Source organism: Muscardinus avellanarius (assembly GCF_963383645.1).
Source record: "Muscardinus avellanarius genome assembly, chromosome: 1".
Classification (NCBI taxonomy): Eukaryota; Metazoa; Chordata; class Mammalia; order Rodentia; family Gliridae; genus Muscardinus; species Muscardinus avellanarius.
The window spans coordinates 34,694,814-34,720,163 of record NC_137786.1 but is presented as its reverse complement, the minus strand read 5'-3'; positions in this window follow the sequence as shown (position 1 = coordinate 34,720,163).

Below are 25,350 nucleotides of genomic sequence, written 5' to 3'. Positions count from 1 at the left end.
TAGACAACTATTGGTCCAGTGGAGATTTTTGTTCTTTGTCTTAATCTTTTTAGACCCATATAACAAAATAGACTCAACTGGGTGGCATATAAGCCACAGAAACTTATTTCTGATCATTTTAGAGATGTGAAGTCCATAATCAAGATGACAGCAGAGTCTGTGGCTGGCAAAGGGCAGCTATCAGCTCACAAATGGCATCTTCCCCCTGCATCCTCCTATGATTGAAGGGCAAACAAACTCCTTCAGGTCTCTTTTGTGAAGGCATTCATACCGTTCATGAAGGCTCCACTCTCATGACCCACTCATCTCCCAAAGGGCCTGCTTCATTCTGTCACATTTAATTACGTCTCAACATATGAATTTTTGTTTTGGAAAATGAGCATTCAGACTACAGCAGAGTTTTGTTCTTTTTTTTTTTTTTTTTTTCGGTAGTGGGAATAGAAACCAGGGGCATTCTACCTCCAAGCTACACCTCCAGCCCTGTTTTTTATTCTTTATTCTTAAACAGGGTCTCACTGAGTTGCAAAAGGCATCACTAAGTAGTAGCTGAGGCTGTACTTGAATTGCGATCCTCCTGTCTCAGCCTCCCAAAATGCTGGGATTGCAAGCGTGCACCACCACGCTCGGCCCAAAAGTTATTTTTTATTTATAGAAAATATATATATGATAAGATTTACTGTTTTAACCATTTTAGTGTGTATTTCAATGGCATTAAGCTCATTTGCACTGTTGTACAACCATCGAAACTTTTTCAATTCAAATTGAAGCCCTGTATTTGTGAGCAATAGCTCCCATTCCCCACTCCGCCAGCTCTGGCTACCAATATTCGTTTGTGTGTGTGTGTGTTTCTATTTATTTGCCTATTTTAGGTATCTCATTTAAGTGGAATCATAGGACATTTGTCTTTTTATGTAGAGCTTATTAAACTTATCATAATGGTATCAAGATTTAACCATGTAGTATATGTTGGTATTTAATTGCTTTTTGAAGCCAAACTATAATTCACCATATGTAGAGATCACATTTTATTTTATTTTTTTATTTTTCCATAGACAGTCACTTGAATTACCTTAATGCTTTGAGTAATGCTGTTGTAAAATTATTTCCTCGAGTTCCTGATTTCATTTCTGTGTGGTAACTATTCAGAAATGGGGTTGCTGGATCATATGCTCATCTATGTTTCATTTGTTGAAGAATACCATATGGTTTCCCACAGTTGGACCATTTTACATTCTCATCGGTAATGCCCAAGGGTTCCAATTTCTCCGTAGCCTGACCAGGATTTATTATTTTCTGGGTTTTTGTTTGGTTGGTTGTTTTTATAATAGCCACCCTAATTATTACCACAGATGAGCCCAGGAATCCTGGCTGAATCCTGGCTGGCCAGATTCAGCTGCCTGTCCACATTAGAAATAAGCAAATGATGGAAAGGAGGAAAATGAATTTCATGCTGTTTGACCAGTTTTGAGAGAAGCTGCTAAATTGTTTTTGCCACCGGTCCCACAGAAGCAGTTAAAATTTATAGAAACAAAGCCAAGTGATATTATGCATATGTAGACTTAGCTTATAGCCTGTGAGTCTCAGCTTGCTTGGTGTTTATCCTCAACAGGAGAAAGTATTTTATTCTCAGTATGAAGAATTTTAGGAGTAAAGCAATTTGAAGGTTTTAATTTAAAAAAGGACACTGTCTCACTAAAAGTGTAAAGTGTCACTTAATGTGTGGCTAATTTGAATTTCACTAACCTGAATTTTCATTCTGCAGGTTGCTTTTTCACTCTCTTGATAGGGTCCTTTGATGCACAAATAGTTTTAATGTCAATGAAGTTTAGTCTGTATATTTCTTCTTTTATTGCCTGGGAAGTGATGACACACCCAAGAAATCATTAGAATTAAATGTCAATTTTATACTTTTCCCCAAGATTTTCTGCCTAGAGTGTCATAGCTTCATTAGCACTTACATTTAGGTCTTTGATCTATTCCAATTTTTTATTGGTGTAATATGTCTCCATTCTTTTACATGTGGATATCTGGTCTTTCCATCATGATTTTTTAATTAGAAACTTGGATTTTGAGCACCTGGATTAAATAAGAGATTAGAGGTCAGAATGTCACTGAATCACTTGACAAATTATGTTTTAATAAATTGCTTTTCAGAGCCACATTATAGGAACTCCTAATTCTCCTGGTAGCATTATTAAATAGTAACATTAAGTTCCAAAATGCACCTAAAACTAAAAATAGAAACATTTTTGTTCTTCTGATTATAAAGAAGAACATCAGTAGGTTAAGCACAAGAAGGGATAAATTTATATTAGGTCTGATAAGTTTGTACACAGAGAAGCTTCCTGTCTGAGAAATCCCAAATTGAGCAATTTGGCAAGAAGGAAAGAAAAAAACTAAGTTGAATAACCTTTCAAATGAAGATAATATGGTGATTCTAAACTATGTGGAAGAGATTCAAGGGAAAAAAGTAAAATCTCAAGAATGGTTTTTAATTGACAATTTTCTTCAGAGTTGTTTATTTAGGAAAGCAGGGAATACATATTCAAAGGAGAACACAGGCCATCTCAAGAGGGAGAGAGCGACCTTGGTGTCTTTTACAGATCCCACGCTTGTGAGAGGGTGGGTAGGGACGTGTGGCAGGATGGAAATCTGGATTTCTTCACAATCCTCAGGTTCCTGGCATCCAACGAATGGGTGGGAGCTGAGCTTGACTAGTATTAGACCTTCCTTATGGATCCTTCCTTTACCAAGTAACTCAAGCATCCCAGGTGGGGAGATGGGCCATTATAATGAAGGGTGTGGGCCTACTGAGAATTTTTGCCTAAGATAAAGCAGACGCTATAGGGTGATAATAATAAGGATTATGACGTTTCTAGATTTTAAAACTATAGTTTCTTTTTCCTTTCCAACTTGTCTCATTTCCACCTATTATTTTTATTTTTCCTATCCTACCTCAGACTCGTCTGCTATCTGCTCGCCTCTCCTTGTAGAATGAAACGTTATCTTTTGCTTTCATTCATATTCCTTGCTCATCTTTTAATTCCCTTTTTGAGTGTGTTAATTTAGTGAACTTTATTAACAGTGACATTGAAAATGTACCCTGTCCCCTTGAAAGCCTTCTGGCTAGAATGCACTCAGAGCATTGAAGTAGCAAATCTCACATCATATTATAAAAATGCAAAAAAGCATAAAGTTTTTACCAATATTTACCCTATATTAAAATGGAAATAATTCTATTTTAAAATTTAAAGAACAGCACACCTGTAATCCCAGGACTTGGAAGGCTGAGACAAGAGGATTGCAGATTCATGGCCAGCCTCAGCAACTTAGTGAGACCCTGTCTCTAAAAACATATTTAAAAACATAATAAAATAGGGTTGGGGCTGAAGCTCAACCTGGGTTCCATCCCCAGTAAAATAAAAATAAAAATAAAAAATAAAAAGGACAGGCTGGCAATGTAGCAAGGTTCTCAGAAATCTAGGGAGACCCTGTTTCAAGACAAATAAATAAAGAGGGCTGAGGGTGTAGCTCAGAGGTAGAATGTCTGGGTTCAATCACCAGTATCTCTCTTCTCTTCTCTTCTCTTCTCTTCTCTTCTCTTCTCTTCTCTTCTCTTCTCTTTCTACTGTTCTCTTTTCTTCTCTTCTCTCTCTCTCTCTTTCTCTCTTTCTACACACACACACACACACACACACACACACACACACACACACATTAATATAAATAACAATCCACTAAGAAAATAAGTTTTACACCTGCAATTAAATTGACAGTGGGAAAGGAAAGGAACTAAAGAACTGAAGGAATGATTCAGTGACCATTTTTCTTTTTATCATCTTCTCTGAATCTGTAAAATCCCAAAGCCCTTCTGTTTATTTTTCAACTTTTGTGGCCTAACCTTCCTGTTGGCAAAATTGAAAAGACATGGAAGGGGAAAAGAGAGGGAAGGAGAGAACGAGGGGAAGAAAAAGGCAAGGAAATAAGATCCACTTTTCATGTGAAGTCCTTCCTTCCATTCATTAAAGGACAGGCAAATTATGATTAACAAATTGCCAAAAGCAAAGCAACCCCATGAAGGTGTGTATCCATCGCATCCTCTTGTCTTAGTACAGCACGAGCATTACTTGGAGTCTCCTTCTGAGAAGGATACACAAGGACTGAAGAAATGAATGGAGGATAAAACAGCAAGACTCAACTGACCCACAGAGCTCAGAGTCCCAAGGACCCACGGAGAGGATTAAATACAAATCACTGTTAAAATAGAAAAGGAAAAATGGCAGAGCAACAGAGGACTCTATAAGCCATGACCTTTGTCTCTGCTCCTGAAGTTAATTGGATTGATTAAAAAAACAAAAGCTCCTTAAAATTTAGAATATTCCTTTTCTCCTAGTTCTATAGTTCTTCTAGACTGTAGTAAATATTTGCCTGCATTTGAATTGTAAAGACATTGCACGCTACCCTTCTAGATCTTAAATACGATTTACTCATCCTGTTGAAATACTGTGGAAATTTTCTTTCTATCAAAGGATGAATTACTTTTTCATAGAAGTTGGTTAATAAGTTATTTCTTCCAGATCCTTGATGTTCTGAGTGAGTTAAGACCTTCTTACCTCTAAAATAGAAACCACAAGAGTGAAAAAAAATTTAATTTTAGAACAATAAGTAAAAGAGAAAAATGCCAAATCAAGAAAGTACCAATTTTCCCTGTACACCCCCTTACATTGCCTGTTCTTATTTTTTCTTACTGCTTCCCTTTCAATTTGGTTTTCCATCTCCAGCTCAGCAGGAACACTAGAATTTCTTTGAATTTTAACGACTCTACTTCATGAGTTCAAATTGTTCTTTGTTGAGAAAGTTCAAGTACCTATTGATAAAAAGAGACTTTTAAAAGCTGAGGAGATCTTAGCCAGGCACTGTGGTACAAGCTGTAATCCCAATACTTGGGATGCTGAGACAGGTGGATCACAGGTTGGAGGACAGCCTTGGAACCTAGCAAGATGCTCAACAACATAGCAAAACTCTGTTTCAAAATTAAAAATTAAAAAGGGCCTGGAGGTGTAGCTCGGTGATAGAATGCCCCAGTACCAAAAGAAAAGCGCTTTTACTTTAGTTGTACCAATACTTTCTCCTTTATCTACTTGTAAATTGACTGCAAAAGTGAGGTTGATTTCTTTTCACAAGTCAGTGTCTCTAGATCTCACAGTCTCCACACAACCATCACCTTAGATGAATAGTAAAGAGGTAGATGCATTTTATCAAGGCCTGAACAAAAACAGTTATGCAAATGCACCCAAAGAGAATGAATGTTCCAGTGTGAAAAGAATTGGGTACACGTTCGCTTTCTCTGAGCTACTTCTGCTGTCCACCAGCAGGAATAAGTGCAGTGCCCATACTTTATAAATACTGCATAAATACGGCTTTATCTTTCTGAGCTGTCACTGTATCGTCTGTCACTGTTGCTGCATTTCCTGTTTTATCTTCCTGCTCTGGGGACTTAGCTACTTAATAGAATTCACAGGAAATACATAAAAGCTAACAATAAAAACATATCAGTGGGTAACCAGTTCTAGTTGGCAAATGCAGCCTCTACCTTTCTTGTCTTAGCCTAAATACATGGATTGGAGAGAATGCTGAATTTATTTTAGTTAACAACTAAAACTTACTTCGGCTATATTTCAAAATAAGCACAAGTGAAAATGGAATTGAGATGAATGAATTGAAATTCAAAGTTCTCTTAACCAGAGGCTAGTCCAGTTGGCTACATAATTAACTAGTAATTGCTAGGTTTCTATGTGTCATGTAATCTTGAATCAATTTAATGGTGCAAATTAAAAGTCATAGCATATCCAAGAATAAGTAATGCTGTAGTTCCTGGTAGAAATAACTTTATAAACTTGGTAGTAAACAGTGTCAGACGCCAAGACTGTCTCTACCTGTAAGGGGGGGCCTAGTGATTTGGCAGGCATGTCACCTGCTTCTTTGTTGAGGGCGTGAGCCGTCAAGCATGCATGTGCCTCAGAATCACCCGGGGAGCTTTGAACACCCTGATGCCTGGATCTCAACCCCAGGGAGTTTGGTTACCTGGTCTGGAGTGAATCCTGGGAACTGGACATGTTTAAAAGTTTCCCGGGGATGTGCAGGGAGACCAAGGACACGGCTTCCCACCCTAAACTCCACTGCACTTTGATCATGTCTGCCCCAACAGCTCGTAGGTCAGCGGCTCTCTGGCTAAAGGTAAAGAAGATCCCCATTGCAAAGCCTTCTTCTGCAGATGTGTCCTATCTAAGAGCCTGGCTGCCATATGTCTATCTTTGACCATCCTCGTGTACTCATTCATCATTTATTATGTGCCAGAGGCTGTGAAAATTTAGATTTCTGATTCAACCCACCTAATCCTGACTTCCTCAAGCACCAACTCTCTTTACAATATCTAAAGGCTTCAGGGAAATTATCAAGTTGTTTTTACTTCTGGAACTTGCTCCCTGGCCTGGCTCTCTGTCTTATCCCATCAAAGATGCTAACTATATATCTAAACACATCTTGCTTTTTAAAAATTCTATCTTAGGAAAAGATAATAAGAAAAATCACATATTATGATATGATATATCAATATCAACATTTATATATGTCACATATATATATATAAGCATATATATCACATATGCATGTACATTTATATATATAAGACTTTGTATGGACATAGTAGCAACTAGTATTAGCTTAGCATTAAGTGTAAAAATTTGATGAACCTGTACTGAATGAACACTATAGTACTTAAAACAACATCTAGAAAGTTATAATCCAAATTCAAGGAATCAGATTTTTTCTTTTACAATGGGAAATAAAAAGGATTATCTTTGCCCTTGAACTTACTTTAGTATCATGCTACATCTTAAAATAAAGGATCCAAATTCATTTATCGGTATGTGTTCAGAAAGGGAGTATAGATGATTGAGAAGAATGACGATTTAGAATGTAGTAAAATGCCCTTAAAATGCCTTAAAGCCTACCTAGTTGACCAGTGTGAGAAGTGGAATGTCTATTTTAACAAATACTACCTCAGATTAAAACATGAACGCAGAGCCGGGCGTGGTGGCGCACGCTTGTAATCCCAGTATTCGGGAGGCTGAGACACGGAGGGTCGCAGTTCGCAGACAGCCTCAGCTACTTAGGCCCTCTGCAACTCAGTGAGACCCGGTTTCAAAATAAAGAATAAAAAATAGGGCAGGGAATGTAGCTTGGAGGTCTAATGCCCCTGGGTTCCATCCCCAGACCCGCAAAAATAAATAAATAAATAAATAAATAAATAAATAAATAAATAAAACATGAACGCAGATTCACAAGTACTTTATTATCTGAGTGAAATGCATGTTTTTTTGTAATAAGCTTGTGCATATTTCTACCATTTAAATATTACAATATGGGTTCTAATTTACTTAGAGCTGTTGTTTAAAATGATTATGGTCCTTTTATTCTTTTTAAGATTATAATTATTGTTTTAGCAAAGTTCTATGTGCTCAAAAAACCTTAAAGACCTCAGCAAAGTACAAAACAAGAATTATTTGTAATACCACCTCCACATGAGTCAGCCACTATTCATAGTTTAGTGTGCATCCTTCATAGACAGGTATATAGATACTTACATTCCATAAAGACACATAGACACACATTTATGTATCCCAACGTACGGAATCAAACAGGTTAATAATGCCAACAAAATTTACTATCCATGCACTTTTTTAAAAAAAGTTTTGTGGCCGGGCGTGGTGGCGCACGCTTGTAATCCCTGCGCTTGGGAGGCAGAGACAGGAGGATCGCGCAGGTTCGAAGCCAGCCCCGCACGCTGGCTTAGGAGACCCTGTTTCCAAATAAAAATGTAAAAATAGGTCTGGGAGTGTAGCCCAGAGGTAGAAGGGCTTCCAGGAACCCCAGTACCACCAAAAAAAAAAAAAAAAAAAGTTTTGTGCCTTTCTTTCAGACTTTCAAGTTTCACCTACTCTTGTTCTCATATTATTTGGTATAATAACAAGCAAACCTGGCCAGTTATACAAATACTCTGAGGGCTGAGATAACATGCAAATGCAGCCCAGCATATCAGTGTGTGAAGGCTGGTCAGACCACACAGCTCAGAAAAGGAAGTTCAGTCTTCAGAGCTAACTTGCACATCCACTCCTCAAGTCACAGCATCTCCGGGGTCACTGTGCGCCAGGCTTATCAACCCCTTTCAAACAAAATGGTAAGTAATAGAAATTTATGACTCCGGGATCCCTGACAAATGTGCTCATTTTCTCTATCAAAGCAGGGAGGGGTGTTTGGTGGCCAAGTCCCCCATGCCCTTGGAATGTCTGCTTGGCTCGTCGTTGCTCTGTGTGCTGGAGAAACTGCTGAGTCTTTTATTGCCCGTGGATAGACCTTCAGGAGTTCCCTTTTCTGATTCTAGCTGTCATAATAGAGCAAGAGCTATGTTGGACAGAAGGAAAATTTACATTCTTTGTTTTTGCCTTTTAAAAAGAGTTGCGGGCCAGAACTAGTGACACGCACAAGTTTTCTAGGGTGAGCACTTTGGATCTCAGAAGAGGAGTCCACTGACATATGTTGGGCAATATTACCAAGGATAAGTGCCATTTTGATATCACAGAAGATTTTGCAAAAGAGTTCTTTTGCATTTGAAAGTACATTTTATTATTACAATTAAGAGATACAAACAAAGCCCAAATAATCTAAACCTTAGGGACAGGTTGTGTTCCCAAAGTTAATTGAAAATCATTATTTGGAACACATTAAAATAGTGAGTATCATAAAAACCAGTTTTTCCTATAATGTAGCTGAACTCCAGCATGAATGTTTGCTTCCCTGTTTCACATTGTTTCTTTGTAAAATATTGGCTTACCAAAATAAATGGAAAATTATGCTCCCTGAGACCAGCAGAAAGCTAATTTTATACCCCATAACATGCTGTGTCCCCCACCCCACAAGCAAAGAGATACATTATCTTTTCTCTTACTGTAGAGAGGGTATTTCCTTTTTCTGGAGTCCAGTGAGAAGACAGCAGTTAAGACAATGATGCCTCCACTTGCTCAGTAGGAACCAGGAAGGCAGAGGGTTCCTGAGTCGGTAGTCAGAAAGCTCTTCGAGCCAGCATGGGCAAAGTGTAGAGATGAGAGAATGCAATCTTGCCATGGGGAGAGGAGGAGAAGAAAGAGAGCAGGGTCAGGGTTTTACAGTCCCAAGAGAGGGGAGGGCACTGTGGTGGAGAAGGATGGAGCTCATGACCCTCCCTGCAGCCACACCTGCAAGGGGACTGAGGTATGACTTACACATACATCCCTGCAAGGTTGCCACTAGCCTTTGAGTCCAGGATTCATAGAAATCAGTTCGACCTTAATTACTGATGTCCTCTTAAACAAAAAAAAAAAAGAAAACTGGCTCTCAAGGAATATATGGGTTTTCTCAGAAAAAAAAACAAACAAGATGACAATAGAAGAAAAGAAAGTTTAACCAATGCTGTGTATTTTGTGTCATACATAAGTAATGTTTGTCCCAAGTGAGTACATCTTTTTAACACATAGTATTCAAAAAACTCCTTATAAATATGCAGGAATGAAACAATAAACATTTTCTATAATCCTATCACCTAAGGGACAATTATTAAGTTAGTACAGATTCTTCTAGAATTTCATCATTTTAAATACATATATTATAAATATAATTTTTCTGTGTTACCATACTTTAAAATCATTTCCTAACCTCCTTTTTTATTTAAAATATGTTGAATGATATCTGAGCTCTATCATTTTAATAATAAACCACTTTTAACAACTATTTAATATTTCATAATTTATCTAAATAATCTTTATAGTATCGGAAATTTTTATTATTTATTTTTTTCTTTCTCTTTTTCTTTCTTTAGAGTAATAGAGCTGGAGATTTCCAGTGCCTTTTTTACTTTATGGTAATAGTAGACTATCATAAGCATTCTTTTATATACATTAATGATCTTCCACTAACAAAACTATTAGAACAATAGCTAGGTAAAAAGTACATATATTTAGTACTTCTAACAAAAGTACCTTCTTGATAAACATGTGTTCAATGCAATCATGGTATCTTTATGCATACCTTTGTGTGTGCATAACTACCTTAGTAGGTTGTCAAGGTTATACTTAAAAGGGAAGTATTTTCCCTTAATATCCCTCTGAAACTTTGACATTCTATGATAATGGCACAAAGACATGACTTTTTTTTGAAAGACATCACAATGCCATCAAGAGGCCTCATTTCCAGCCTTTCCTGCATTATCTTTGCTTACTAATTATATATTTTTACACAAGTCATTTAAATTCTGAGTTTATTTCCTTATCCAATGCTGATGGTTATAATAGTGATTATCCTCCCATACTATTGTGGGTAGTAAGATTGCAATAATAAAGCACCTACTATAGCCCAGGCATATGCCAGATACTGGATGTATGGTGGTCTCCTTCCTTCTAACCTGAAAAATAGAGTTTTTTAAAGAGGCATAGGAACCACCTAGGAGAACAGAAGGAGAATGGTACTGGCAGCTAACACTGGTGAGCCCCTATGTAAGCTATTTCATTAAATCCTATAATGACCCCCATAAATAGTGACTGCTCTTATGCCTATTTTACAGCTAAGTAAACTGATCCTTGGAGAGGGTTAATAACTTGCTTACAGTCACATAGCTACTAAATGTTGAGACTAGAATATGAGCACAATTCTGTCTGTTCTCAGAGCCTGAGCTTTTCTACATTGTGATACATCCTAGAAAGAGCAGTTACATAGGAAGATACCCTGGATGTCAAAGAAGAAAGCCCAAGGCCAGCTGTTAAGAGTCTGAGGGGCCTTTCTTTAGGCCGGTGACCATCCCTGGTGGAACTGGGAATCTGCTATCGTAGCTGTTGCTGCTGTGACGCTACATGTTTTCCTGTGTACAGATGTTCATTTCATTGAAATGTTGCAGAAGCCAATGGGATGGGAGACTGGAGGGGTCCCTGGCTTTATGCTTCTTCACTATTTGTTAAGAAAGGAGGATTGGATGATTAAATTACCTGTCCTCCTCTTCCCCAAACTCTTCTGCGATGTGCCTGCTCTGATACCCACGTTCACGAGGATGAACTGTCCAGGAAGGACACCCTCCCTCTGCAGGTGGAACCAGTTGTTGGGAAATCCACTTCTTATAGCCCTCCCCCTGCAATGGATAGGTGGGGAAACTGTGGAGATTTGTGGAAACGAAGCAAAAGGCACTTGGTGGTTTATGAGGACAAACACCAAATTTGAGGATTGATGGGCTTTAGACACAGTGCTAGAAGGAATCATCGTCTAACCTAGCAAGAACCACTGGGTTCCGGGCTCTCGTCTTCTTCCTATGGGTCCTGGACACAGTCTCCCCAACTCTTTCTCTCAAGAGGCTCAGTAAAGGGACAGTTTTAAGCTGAGTGGTCCCTGATGTTCTTCATAACACAATTCCAGATTTGAGAAACGGAAGTACGAAGGCAACAGGATCATACTTTTCAAAGATCTGGCCCTGGGCAAATCAGCTCACTTTACAGTCTCAAGATGGAAGTGATGCAATGATAGCTGTTTGCATGACATGTATTTTTAGGTACATTTCAATTTGTAGAATTTTCTGGGAAAAAAAAGTAAAACAGGTGTTCTAATGTTCTAATAATGTATAATATTTTGTATACTCATACTGGGGACAAAATCCTTCATGACAAATCTTTTAAAAGTTTTTAAAAATGAAGTACAAATTGGTTGACTTTTTTTTAGGTGAGAAGAAGGGTTGTTTGGTTTGGTTTTACTCCTCTAATCTAGCCCTCACTCTAGATGTAGGCTTCTGAGACTTTGAACATTAATGCTTCTTATGTCATTTAAAACACATTATTTCCTACGTCAAATATTAAAGTCATTTCACTAATTTTCCTTAAACTGTTTTAAAGATCTCATTTTCAAGCTGGGCATGGTGGTGCATGCCTCTAATCCTAGCATTTGAGAGGCTGAGACAGGAGCATCGCAGGTTCATGGCCAGCCTCAGCTACTTAGTGAGGCCCTCACAATTAGTGAGACCCTGTTTCAAAATAAAGAATAAAATAGTACTGGGGGTGTAGCTTGGAGGTGGGATGCCCCGGGCTTCCATCCCCAGTACTGCAAAAACATAAAAAAAAGATTTCATTTTCGTGTTTCATTTGAACTGTTTTAAAATATTCATTTTTATATTTAGCCCTTTAATTATCCACTCTTTATTTATATTGGTAATGTGAAAATGTAAAATGGGCATCTAATATTTTCCCATAAGGATAACTGATTGTTGCAGTACTATTTAACTTACTTTGTCCTCTTTTCCACTCACTTTGCAATGCCTTCTATGTCATATAAACGTCCATTTCCCACGTCTGTGACTCTGCTTCTATGCTCCTAACTCTGCTATTATACTGGTCAATATATTTCATAAAATTTCATGCTTTTTATTGTTTCTGGTATCTTATTATTCTGCTCTGCATTCTTGTATCTTCTTGTACAAGTAACTCTTGCCTACTATCTAACAATTTCTAACCTTATTCAATATTCTTAATATTATTATCCCAATTAAAACAAGGCTCTTAAGCCAGTGTGATTATCCCCTGAACACAGTCCTCCAACTATATTTTCAGTTCTTAAAATTTCTGCTTAGAGGAGATAAGCAACATGATTTCCATTAACATTTACTTGGCCATAAAAAGCCATAAAGCCGCCGGGCGTGGTCGCGCACGCTTGTAATCCCCGCACTTGGGAGGCAGACAGGAGGATCGCGCAGGTTGGAAGCCAGCCGCGTGCGCTGGCTCAGGAGACCCTGTTTCCAAAATAAAAATGTAAAAAAAAATAGGTCTGGGAGTGTAGCCCGGAGGTAGAAGGGCTTCCAGGAACCCCAGTACCACAAAAAATTAAATTAAATTAAATTAAATTTTAAAAAAGCCATATAGCCACGCCTCCATTTAACAGGGCAGAGATATATTCAGGGAATCAATCTGAAAAATCTGAAAAATGAACAATGTTACATACCACAATGTACAGTGGTATTTATGTGATTAAAAACTTCTTCATTCTAGTTTTCCTCCCAAATGAGAGTCTACCTGAGTATAAATATTTTACATTGATAGTTTTTTAGATGAAGAAAAAACCATGAAGAGCAATTAAGGTGACCTTACTGAGGGGACTGGGAGGGTTGAAGAAGGAAATTCCTTAATGCACATGATGTACATTCACAAACATATCAAAGTCAATTAGTAAGCCAAGCATTAGAATGAGGGAGTGGGAGGGAATGGGGTGGGAATTGGGAAAGGGCTAAATGAGTGATGTGTGCATGTATGCCTCTACCATCTTGTTCTCCATTAAGATGTAGGACTACAATGCACCAATAAAAAATTTTTAAAAAAATTAGTTTTCAGAGGCTTCTGCCTTCTACTGGCCTTCTACTATGGGTATGTAAGTATGCTTCCAAGACTATGTCATTCCTATAAATGAAATTTTGTCATGCCCTTTAAGACATTTCTTCTCCTTTAAGTTCTGAAGTTTTACTTTGCTTCATGGAGATATGAGTTGATTTTCATTTACCTACTTGGTACTCATAGTATTAACTTTAAAGCAAAAGTCAACAAAATATTTTCTCTAAAGGGCCAGATAGTATATATATGGGGCTTTGCAGGATTCTTGCAGGCAGCTATTCAACTCTACCATTTCATGTAGCAAACATAGACAACACATAAACAAGTAGGTGTGTCTTTATACAAATAAAACTTTACAAAAGCAGGTAGCAAACTAGGATTGTCCCCCACAGGCTATGGTTGCCAATTCCCCATCCAAAGCCTGATGGCTTTCTTCACTTCCATAAAACTTTCAGCCATTCTCTTTTCCAAAACTTTCATCTCACCATTTCCTTCACCCTCCTTTTTTTTCTTTTCATATGTTTACAATTACTACTAAAGTTATTCGCAATCTATCCTCCATGATTTCAATTGATCTTCTAATTTTTATTCCTTCATTTCTCTGCAGTGAATTCATTTTGGGGGGTGGGTCTGGGGAATGGAACCCAGGGGCATTCAACCTTTGAGCTACACCCCAACCCTGCTTTTTATTCTTTAATTTGAAACAGGGTCTCACTAGTTGCGGAGGGCCTCACTAAGTAGCTGAGGCTGTCTGCGAACCGTGAACCTCCAGACTCAGCCTCTCGAATGCTGGGATTACAAGCGTGCGCCACCATGCCCAGCTTGTGATGAATTCTAAATCAGTCTATCCACTGCATCTTTCAATTTTCTAATTCTTCCTCCAGCTGTGACTAGGCTGACCAGTGCTCCAATTTCCCCAACACTTTCTCAGTTTTAGCACAAATACCAAATTTTCTGGAAGCGTCAGTCTCAGATAGACCAGGAGAGCTGTTCACTTCAGCTGTGTCAGGTGCAGATATTATCTCATCTTTTGAGTTAGGATTTCAATGTAAAGTTATTATTTCCAATTTCTTGAATGGTTGTGGGTTTTTTTTCTCTTTCTCTTTCTTTCTTTCATTCTTTTTATCTATCTTTTGGTACCGGGAATTGGACCCAGAGGAATTCTACCTCTGAGTTACACCTTTAGCCCTTTAAATTTTTTTTTGAAACAGGGTCTCATTAAGTTGCTGAAGACCTTGCTAAGTTACTGAGGCTGGCCTCAAACCTGTGACTCTTCTGTCTCAGTATCTCAAGTAGTAGGATTAGAAGCATGTACCACCACAGTTGGCTCTTTATTTTTTATTAATAGTTTTATTCGTATGTCTTATAATTTTGTGTTGTAGACGTTGGGAAGGTTCTCTTGATCAATTGGTTAGGTTTTCTTTCTATCTGACTTCACAATCTCTGGTACTGTGCTTTTCTCTGCTTCTTATTCTTTAGACAGCCAGCCCAGAGCCAAATATATTTTGACATGTGTGTTATCAGGTACATTTGTTTTCTTTCCCAATAATATTAAGCATTCAGCACATAAATAATAAAGTCAGCTGGCATCTTAGTATAGCTCGTGGCTCTGGGTTTGTGTCTAGCCCAGGGTTTTTCAACCTCAGTATTTTTGCACACTTTAGAATGTTTAGAAACATCTCAGGGTCTTTACTAGTTAAAGGTTAACATTACCTCATTATTACAATTCAAAACATTTCCAGATATTCTTAAGTGCCCCCATTAAAGGAGAATAAAATCTCCCCCTGTTGAAAAGCACCAGAATAATCAGAACAAATTTTATACCAGTGCAATTTAACTAACAGATCTTTTAACCTCCTTTCTTGGCACTGAGGAGGAAAAATTCATGTCTCCTCTTCCCTTGGTTTCAAGGAATGACCTAGCTAGACTTTCAGGTCACCATGTAGGAACTGAACTAACCCTTCTATACTCTAACCCAAGGCCACCCTACAGTCTTCCAGTCTCACTCACTGTGTGTGTTTCTGTGCTCTTTATAACGTAGAAAAGTTTGTCCTTTTTTGGTGTGCAACTATATTTTTTCATTTTATATTCAATTTTTCAATGACATGTGGTTATGCTGGAGAGAGATCCTCAAAATTTTAATTTACCAGCCGAAAGTTGATGCCTTATCTCTCTTTTCCTCTCCTTCCTTTTAGCTTCCTGTCTTTCCTTTTTTCTCCCTCTATCCATGGTTGGTGACATTAGATAAATCAAAAAAGCTGGAGAAATGTGTCAGCATGAAGGCTTATGTGATGCTGGAAAATCAACCTAGTTCCTTCCAGGTCTCTATCCCAGTATCTATCCCGGTCTGCTCCCTAAGGCAGCAGCATCAACATTGCCTGGGAACATGATAGAAATGTTTGGTTCTACTCAATATCTGCAGAATAGGAAATCCATGGTTGGGGCCCAGCTACCTGTCCATTATCAATAAGCTCTCCAGGTGATTCTGATACATACTAAAGCTTGAGGGCTCTGTATTAAGACTTAGCCGCTGAGGATTTCAATCATTGGTTCTTGACCTGGCTGCACATTTGAACTACTTGTTGGATTTTACAATACAGAACATTAGAGTTCCACGTCCAGATAATCTAGATACTCTCAGCTGGCCAGGTGACTCCTGTGCACATATTTCCCAAATGAGTGAAGCATCCAGAGTTGGCCTTAATTATTCAATTACTGCTTAGCCCATTTGATCCTCACTTGTGTCCTGTTTCTAGACTCTAAGTGGAAATGACTAAACTTGTAGTGAAGAAAATTTGAAATGATGTTTTCTGGACCTTGACTTCCTGGGTTTCAATCTAATTGCTGCTTTCAGCTGTATGACTTTGAACAACTTATTCTCTCCATGCCTCAGTTTCTCCATATGTAAAAAGAGACAAATCACTAAACCTCTCTTCTATGATTATTATAAGGATGACATAGGTTTGGGTGTGAGTGTCTTCAGAATAATGCCTGTCACATGTCAAATACTATGCAAAATTACTTTAAAGTATTTATTTGTAGTTGAACATGCAAATAATTCACAAAGCAAACAAGTCATAATAATTGTTTTGGGAATGGGAATTTTAGAAAATGTTTAAGGAATGTTTCTTTGGTTTTTTTTTTTCCTTATACTGAGACCTTATTCTTTATAAACTCGACTTTTTTTCTCAAAGTGCTCTATGCTCTTTTAAAATATTGGTAAACATTAACTGTTTTCATAAACATTTTCAGAACTTTACTATATGCCTTTTTTTAAACAAAATTTTTATTGAACATAAATGGTATACATTTAAACTATATTTTGTGCCCTCTCCTCCCTGCCCCCTTTTTTCCTTCCCCCCTCCCACCAATGGTTGTCCAGGTTAACCATGTCATATTCATAATTTTACACATATTCAGATGTAGACCCTCATTAATCAAGATCAGCCTTCCTCCTCTCCTATCTTTCCATTCAAACTTTGCTGATATTTCTCCTCCATTATCTGGAGTCCCACTGATATCCTCTGTGTTTCCTATATGCCTTTTAAACCCAGCTAGTGGAATTATAGAGCCAGAGTTCAAATCTCTAGTCTCTATTCAGATTTCAGCTATGAAAACTGATAAGCCAACAATAAACTTAACCCTGTGTAAATTCTTGAAGAGAAGTGAAGTTAAAATAAACATCTGCTGAATAGGATCTATAGTAGACACTTAGAAGAAAGAATTCTAGCGAAACCTATCAAAAACACTTTGATAGACATTTGAGAGGGTTAATTTATATGAATTTATATGAAAATTAAATAAAATTTAGTTTTATTTAAATCTGTCAATGTATGAACATAGTCAAAAACAACCTACTAGGAAATTTATTCACTGAAACTCTGAAATGAAAAATAGCTGAATTTGTTTTTATCACAAATGCACAGTCATCCAAGTCACCCAAGAGAAACTAAGTTTATCCCATGTGCCCACAACTTCATGAGATGGCATTTCAGAGCTGGTGGGGCTTTCCAGTAGTAGAACATAAATACCCCACCACAAGAGGGCTGAGATATAAACACTGTTCAAACTAGTCACCTAGGAGGTGGGGGAGAGTGATGGGAGGAGTTTCCAACCATCTGTTTGTTACCAAGCAAAGAGAGGAAAGACTGTGAGGGTGGAATTATTGCAACTTCTGATTTTCAAGTAGGATCCACCTGAAGCTACTGAGCATGCCTAGTGCAGGTTTCAGTTCTCAGAAGTCAAAGACCTTGAGAAAATATAATAAATTTAGTAAGCCAAGCTAAGTAGAGGAAGAAGAGAGGGAGCTCCCAGAATGTAGCCAGAATGTGGCCCTGTTTGATTGTTAATTAGGCCTAAAGATGCATGTATAATAATCCATTCATTCCGGTTCTTCTGCATCCCAACGTTTATCATTCTTCTGACCTTCCACATGGCTAGTCTTCCTATTTAAGTTGCAAGATCCATGTTCCCTTAAATGAGAAGCTGGCACATTCCTAAGGGAATGAAGCTATATGCTCCTAATCTGTGGAAAAACCTGGTTTCTCTAGGTTCATTACAGGCAGGTGGCCAATACACAAGTAGGAGAATAATGCTTTCTTGGGCAAGAAACTTTCAAAAACTAGCAACAATGCTCTTTTTCATTTGTAATGTTTTCTCTGTGTTATTGTACCTTTAAGTACACTAGACCCACAGCGGAGACTGAAAGAGAGACGCTGGTCAAAATCCAGGGCTCGTTGGAGCTCCAGGCTGAGTGGGGAGGCCTGGCCTCCACTGAGATCAGTAAATTCTCCACTTTCTCCAGCTCTCTTGGTGATTCTGCTTCTTCTTCTTGCCTTCCCTATGCTGACTGACTGTCTCTATCAACAGATTCAGTTATCTCACACAGCCCATTTTTATGTTACATGACATATTTCTGATACCACTGGAGTTCAGGAACCCAGAACAGGTAGCTTCCTTTTCTAGCTTTAAGAGTCAGAGTGAATAAAATATGCAGCTCTGAATATATAAGAAGAATCAAAGTAAGGTCTGGAGAGGCAGCTGATTCTACACATTTGGGATTAGAAGTAGTGTCTAGGTGTGGGGAAAGAGACCAGATTTAAACACCCCAACCTGCCAGGAGGTTCTGGAATAGTCTTGAGTGTATGTGTGTAGAGGGAATTCAGGATGATTAAAATTTGGTCTCAAATAGGATGTCAATGTCTGTGACTTACTTCGAAATGTATCTCTCTCTGACAACAGGCCGAAGATAGACTGAGGGCTAGGAACTGTGCTGCAGGCACTGTGAGGGTCTTCAGAGGTCCTGTGCATTTAGGAGGAGAATGTATTGGCCTTTGGCCTGCAAGATAAGAACCTCGTTAACAGAGCGATTAGTGAGTTTTTTTTAATTTATGACCTAATCAGGTTGATTCTGCATGGCCCAAAGAGTAGGTTGAGGAGGTGTAAAGAAGTTAGAAAGGGCAAGAGCCATGCTCTCAGGAAGTATCCAGAGAAGATCCAGCTGCCATGTCCCAATATAAGCATTAGGAAACCTCTGGAACGTGGGCACTGTGAGGTCTGGTTGTGAGGCCTGGCTGGAGGAGGTAGAGAACAAAGAACTCCAGCAGTGGCAGAAAAAGTGGCCCTCACCACCCTCTGCCTCCAGCCCACAAACCTGCCTGCCCAGCCCCCTGTCAAGACCACCGATGAGGAAAAGCCACGACTGTGCAACTACCCCTCCTTTATGATGCCGCACTAAAAGCCCCTTGTCTGTAAGGCAGGGGCCTCTGACTCACGTGGACTCTCCCCTGGTCAGGTGCCCTCTCCCAGATTTATTCCCAAATAAATCTGTTCCTGCTGTAGAACTGTGCTCTCTTTGTCCCTCTATTTACCAACTTTTGATATTTACCGACTAAAAGGACTTTTACAACCACTTAAATTCTGTATGGGGGAGTTCTGGGAAGATGGTGATGGTGAAAAGCGGGTCTTACAAGTCCTGCTAACAATCAATCTCTATTACCGCAAAATCAGCACCTTTGATAGCCAGAAAACACCATCGATGGAGAAACAAAAACTGTCAATACAAGGGACAGAGAAAAAAGAGGGCTGGAAAAACGGAATACCAGAAAGAAACCAGCCCGCCATGCTGCGGCCAGATCCGTGGCACAGAGCTGTGCAGACGCCATCTTTCCTGCAGCACCAGGATCCAGAGAGGAGGAGGACTCAGAACGCAGCTCAGAACCTGACAGGAGGTACACCGGCCTCACGGCTGAGGACGCAGCAGCAGCGCCTTACTGACAGCGGCAGCGGCAAGTTCACCGGATGGCCCCAGACCAACGCACACAACAACCCACCAGGCTCCAGAGAGGAGGGGGACTCAGAACAGAGCTCAGAATCTGACAGGAGATATGCCCGCCTCACGACCGAGGACACAGCAGCAGCACCTTGCTGCTGGCAGCAGTGGCGAATCCAATGAACGGCTTCAGACCAACGCACTCAACAACTCACCAGGCTCCAGAGAGAAGAGGAGGACAGCAAGCTGAGCACACCCTGCAGGGACTCAGAGCAGAGCTCAAAACAGAGAAAAAAATACTCCAGCCTCACAGCCGAGGTCGTGACAGTGGAGCCATATTGACAGCAGCAGCAGCAGCAGCAGCAGCAGCAGCAGCAGCAGCAGCAGCAGCAGCAGTGAATTCACTGAGTCCACTACAGCTCCATCAGTGCACTCAACAAACATGAGTCAAATTGTGACCCCTAGAGGAGAAATCCCAGTACTGCATTCCCAGGGACTTGTGCAGATAGTCTTCCTGGGTCTGAGATTTTTGCAACCCAGTTGGGGAGTGGTGGTGGCAGAGGTATCACACCACAGTCACAACTCCCTGCGGGAGAATGCTGAACCTGGCACCCACCCCCATGGTCTCAAGAAGCCTCCATTGACTCCCGGGTCTGAGACATTGTGATACAATCCAGTAAAGGAGTAGTGGTGACTGAGATAGCACAGACTCAAGATCCAGAGCACCCTAAGTGAAGTCGCAGTGACCCAGGAAGAACCCAGAGAAGGCACAAACTTCCAAAATCATGGGAAAAAGAAATAACAATGGAGCAATGAATGCCCACAACACCACAACATCAGAACCTGATAACACAGAAATTCAGAGATCTCTAGAAGATCAAATCAGAAAAATAATTGTAGAAATAATAGAGGACTTTCAAAAAGAATTCAGAGAGAGTCAAAAAGAGAAAAAGGATGTAATAATTGAAATAAAGGCCTCAATTCAAAGTATAAACAACAGATTAGACCACATGGAGAATAGAATCTCACTTTTAGAAGATGATCACTCCAAAAATGAACGCAGAGTTTCTAATTTAGAAAAAAAAAAAAATCCGACAGCAGGAATCTGACATTGAAGAAATATGGGTCCATTTTAAGAGAGCTAACCTAAGAATAATTGGAATAGAGGAGTGAAAAGAAGGTGAAACCAAAGGGATCAATAATCTCTTCAAGGAAGTAATAGCAGAAAATTTTCCAAACATAGAGCAAGAGGTAGATACACAGGCCCAGGAAACTTATAGAACTCCCTTTAGACAGGATCAGAGAAGAGGATCCCCACGCCACATAATTGTCAAAATGACTAATGTGGAAGCCAAGAAGAGAATCTTAAAGGCAACAAAAACAAAAGGCCAAGTGACATTCAGAGGCAAACCAATTAGAATCACTCCAGACTTCCCAAACAAGTCATGAAAGCCAGAAGGGCATGGAGTAACATATTCCAAACTCTGAAAGAAAACAACTTCCAGCTAAAAATTACCTACCCAGCAAAACTATCTATCAAATTAGATGGGGAAATAAGAAGCTTCCATGACAAACAGAAACTGAAGGAATTTATGTTTTCAAAACCAGCGCTAGAGAAAATACTCGAGATTAACTGCAAAGAAGAAATAGGTAATACACGCCAGAACCAAAGAAACAAGATTTCCCATCCAGCAGACAACTAATTTCCCATCCAGCAGACAACTAAGCAAAGAAGAATAAACAGTATCTCAGACAGAAATAAAATCTTAACATGTTAGGAATTAAAAATTATCTCTCTATAATCACACTGAATATAAATGGCCTCAAGTCCCCAATAAAAAGACATAAAGTGGCAAAATGGATTAAAAACCAGAATCCATCCATCTGCTGCTTACAAGAAACACACCTTACAAGTAAAGATAGGAACAAATTCAAGGTAAAGGGCTAGAGCAAGGTAATCCATGCTAATGGAACTCGAAGACAAGCAGGAGTAGCAACTATGATATCAGACAAGTTAGACTTCAAACCCAAACTTATTAGAAGAGACAAAGAAGGTCATATTTTACTGGTAAAAGGAATAATACAGCAAGAGGAAATAACAATAATCAACATCTGTGCCCCAAACATAGGTGTAGCTACTTTCATAAAGCAAACTCTTTGTGACATGAAGTCACACATAAATCCCAACACAATAATACTGGGAGACTTCAACACACCTCTCACAACACTAAACCGATCTCCCAGACAAAGGGTCAGTAAAGATGCCTCAGAACTAAAGAACACCATTAACCAAATGGACCTGTTGGACACATATAGAATATTTCACCCAACTACAGCGAAGTTTACATTTTTCTCAGCTGCTCACGGAACCTTCTCCAAAATAGATCACATCCTGGGACACAAAATGAGCACTAGCAAATTTAAAAAATGTTATATACTTCCCTGTGTCATTTCAGACCATAATGGAATGAAACTAGAAATCAACTATAAGAAGACCCAGAGAAACAACATAAAAATGTGGAGACTGAACACCACACTTCTGAATGAAAAATGGATCATAGAAGATGTAAGAAGTGAAATCAAGAAATCTCTAGAAACAAATGAAAATAAAGATACAACATATCAAAACCTCTGGGACACTTTGAAGGCAGTATTAAGAGGAAAATTCATAGCACTGAGTGCTCACATAAGAAAAACAGAAAATCTTCAAATAAATAGCCTAATGACATACCTCAAAGCCCTTGAAAAGCAGGAACAATTGAACCCCACAGCCAGCAGAAGACAGGAAATTATTAAAATTAAAGCAGAAATTAATGAAATTGAGAATAAAAAAATACAGAAAATCAACAAAACCAAAAGCTTGTTTCTTGAAAAAATTAACGAGATGAACCACTAGCCAACCTAACTAAAAAAAGAGAGAGAACCAACCCAAATTATGAAGATAAGAGATGAAAAGGGAGACATTACTACTGACAGTGTAGAAATCCACAGGATTATCAGAGACTACTTTGAAAAACTATTCTCCAACAAAATGGAAAATCTGGAGGAAATCGACAACTTCCTAGATAAATACAACCTTCCTAAACTGAGTCAAGAAGATATAGAACACTTAAACGAACTGATAACAATCAAAGAGATTGAAACAGCAATAAAGAGCTTACCATCAAAGAAAAGCCAAGGACCAGATGGTTTCCCAAGTGAATTTTATAAAACCTTCATAGAAGAGCTAACCCCAATACTCCTCAAACTATTTTGTGAAAGAGAAAAATCCGGGACTCTCCCAAATACATTCTATGAAGCCAACATCACACTAATACCAAAACCGAATAAAGACAGTTCAAGGAAGAAAAACTACAGGCCTATATCTCTGATGAACTTGGATGCAAAACTATTAAACAAAATACTAGCAACATGTATTCAAAACCACATCAAGAAAATCATACACCATGACCAGGTAGGGTTTATCCCAGGGATTCAAGGCTGGTTCAATATACAAAAATCAATCCATGTAATTCACCATTTAAACAGAACCAAAGACAAAAATCACATGATCATTTCAATAGATGATGAAGAATCATTTGATAAAATTCAACATCCATTTATGATAAAAACACTGCAGAGAACTGGAATAGAAGGAACATATCTCAACATTATTAAGGCAATCTACAATAAGCCCACCGCCAACATCATATTAAATGGGGGAAAACTTCAAGCATTCCCCCTAAAAACAGGAACGAGATAAGGATGTCCATTATCACCACTTCTCCTCAATATAGTACTAGAGACTCTAGCCAGAGCAATAAGGCAAGAAAAGAAAATCAAAGGAGTACAAATAGGAAAAGAAGAACTCAAACTTTCACTATTTGCAGATGACATGATACTATATTTAGAAAACCCAACAAACTCAACCAAAAGGCTTTTAGAACTGACCAACAAATTCAGCAAAGTATCTGGATACAAAATCAATCTTAAAAAATCAGAAGCTTTCCTGTACACCAACCATAAATCCACTGAAAAAAGAAATTCAGAAAATGCTTCCACTCAGGATCTCCCACAAAAAAATAAAATACTTAGGAATAAATTTAACAAGGAGGTAAAAGATCTCTACAAAGAAAATGATAAAACACTGAGAAAAGAAATCAAAGAGGATCTTAGAAGATGGAAGGATCTTCTAAAGCAAAATCCACCTTACTCTCCAGATAGAAATAAAGATATGCATCCCACTTAATTTACGTGAAATTATGGGAAAGACTGAGATCATACTTTTAACACCCAGAATTCTTACTTCAGAAAAGAAAGCCATCCTCATGCAGTTTTCACTTAAATTTTGTTATTGTCATTTCGCCAGTGTTCATGATAAGTGATAGGCACCATCTCTGAGGGGTGTACTTGAGGTACTGGCAGTACCTCAAGTGGGTACTGCCAGTAACTATGGACATTTTTATTTCACAGAAATAAAACTAAGTTCTGAGTCTTTAAAGAGTGAAAAGAAATACTGGTGTTTGAGAGGTATCTTTATGACATCTACTTCAAGGATTTTCCATTAGTTCACTTTCTTTCCCTGTAAATTTTACATACAGTTTCCTAGTTTTATAGAAATATCTTATTTATTCCTTCTATAAACTTCTTTCAGGGAATGTCAAGGAATAGATTCATAGATTAGATAATTAGGGAAGTAAGAAGTGTGCTTTTCAGAAAAATGGACTGTTTCTCTTATCATCCTGTAAGTATAGAATTGTTCAAATCACTTTTCAAACATTGTATTTTAGGGATAATATGAGACAGGATGTTCATGGATTCAAGTCCAGCCTTGGCAAGACCTGTTTCAAAATTTAAAAAATAAAATAAAATAGGGCTGAGGTAGAATGCCCCTGGATTCAATCCCCAATATCACACACACACACACACACACACACACACACACACACACAACTACAATAACAATAGTGAACATTCTACTATGCCAGATACTGTTGTATTTCAAAAATATCAATTTATTTAATTCTTACAAAAACCCTGGGAAACAAAGTACTTGTACTCAATAAGAGAAAACTGGAAACGAAAGGAGTGAGAGGTTAAATAATTAGCAGTCAGGCTGCCTGGCTTAAACTATTTCACCCTGCTTGGTCTCTAGCGTAAAAAGAAACACCACTAGCACAGCACAGAGGCCATGGCTCAGGGAGTTGCTGCCTCAGACCTATGAGTCTCCCTACATCTCTCTATGTGGTGGTTATCTGGCTAGTTAGTACCAGGTTAATAGGTATCTGTACTAAATTGATACTAAAAGCCCTTCTCTTAACACTTATGCTTTAACCTTTTTAAAAAAGTTAGAAGGAATTTTTACTAACATTTACTAACATTTATTTCTATTTACTAACATTTATTTTTGCTTCCTTACCTGTTATTGTGTGTAACAGGTTGTGAGTTAGTGTATGTGTGTGTATGTGTGTGCTCCAAAATACATTAAAGGAAACTGGGGTTAGGAGGAAAATCCATAGCCCTAGGTTTTTACTGTATATTATGTGCTATTCAAATTTCATTCAGAAATATACTCATTTTATGAAATTTTCATAGCATTTTTCCACTTAAGCTTAGTTGATGAACATTCTTCTGTGTTTCTCTGCACTGTTCTTA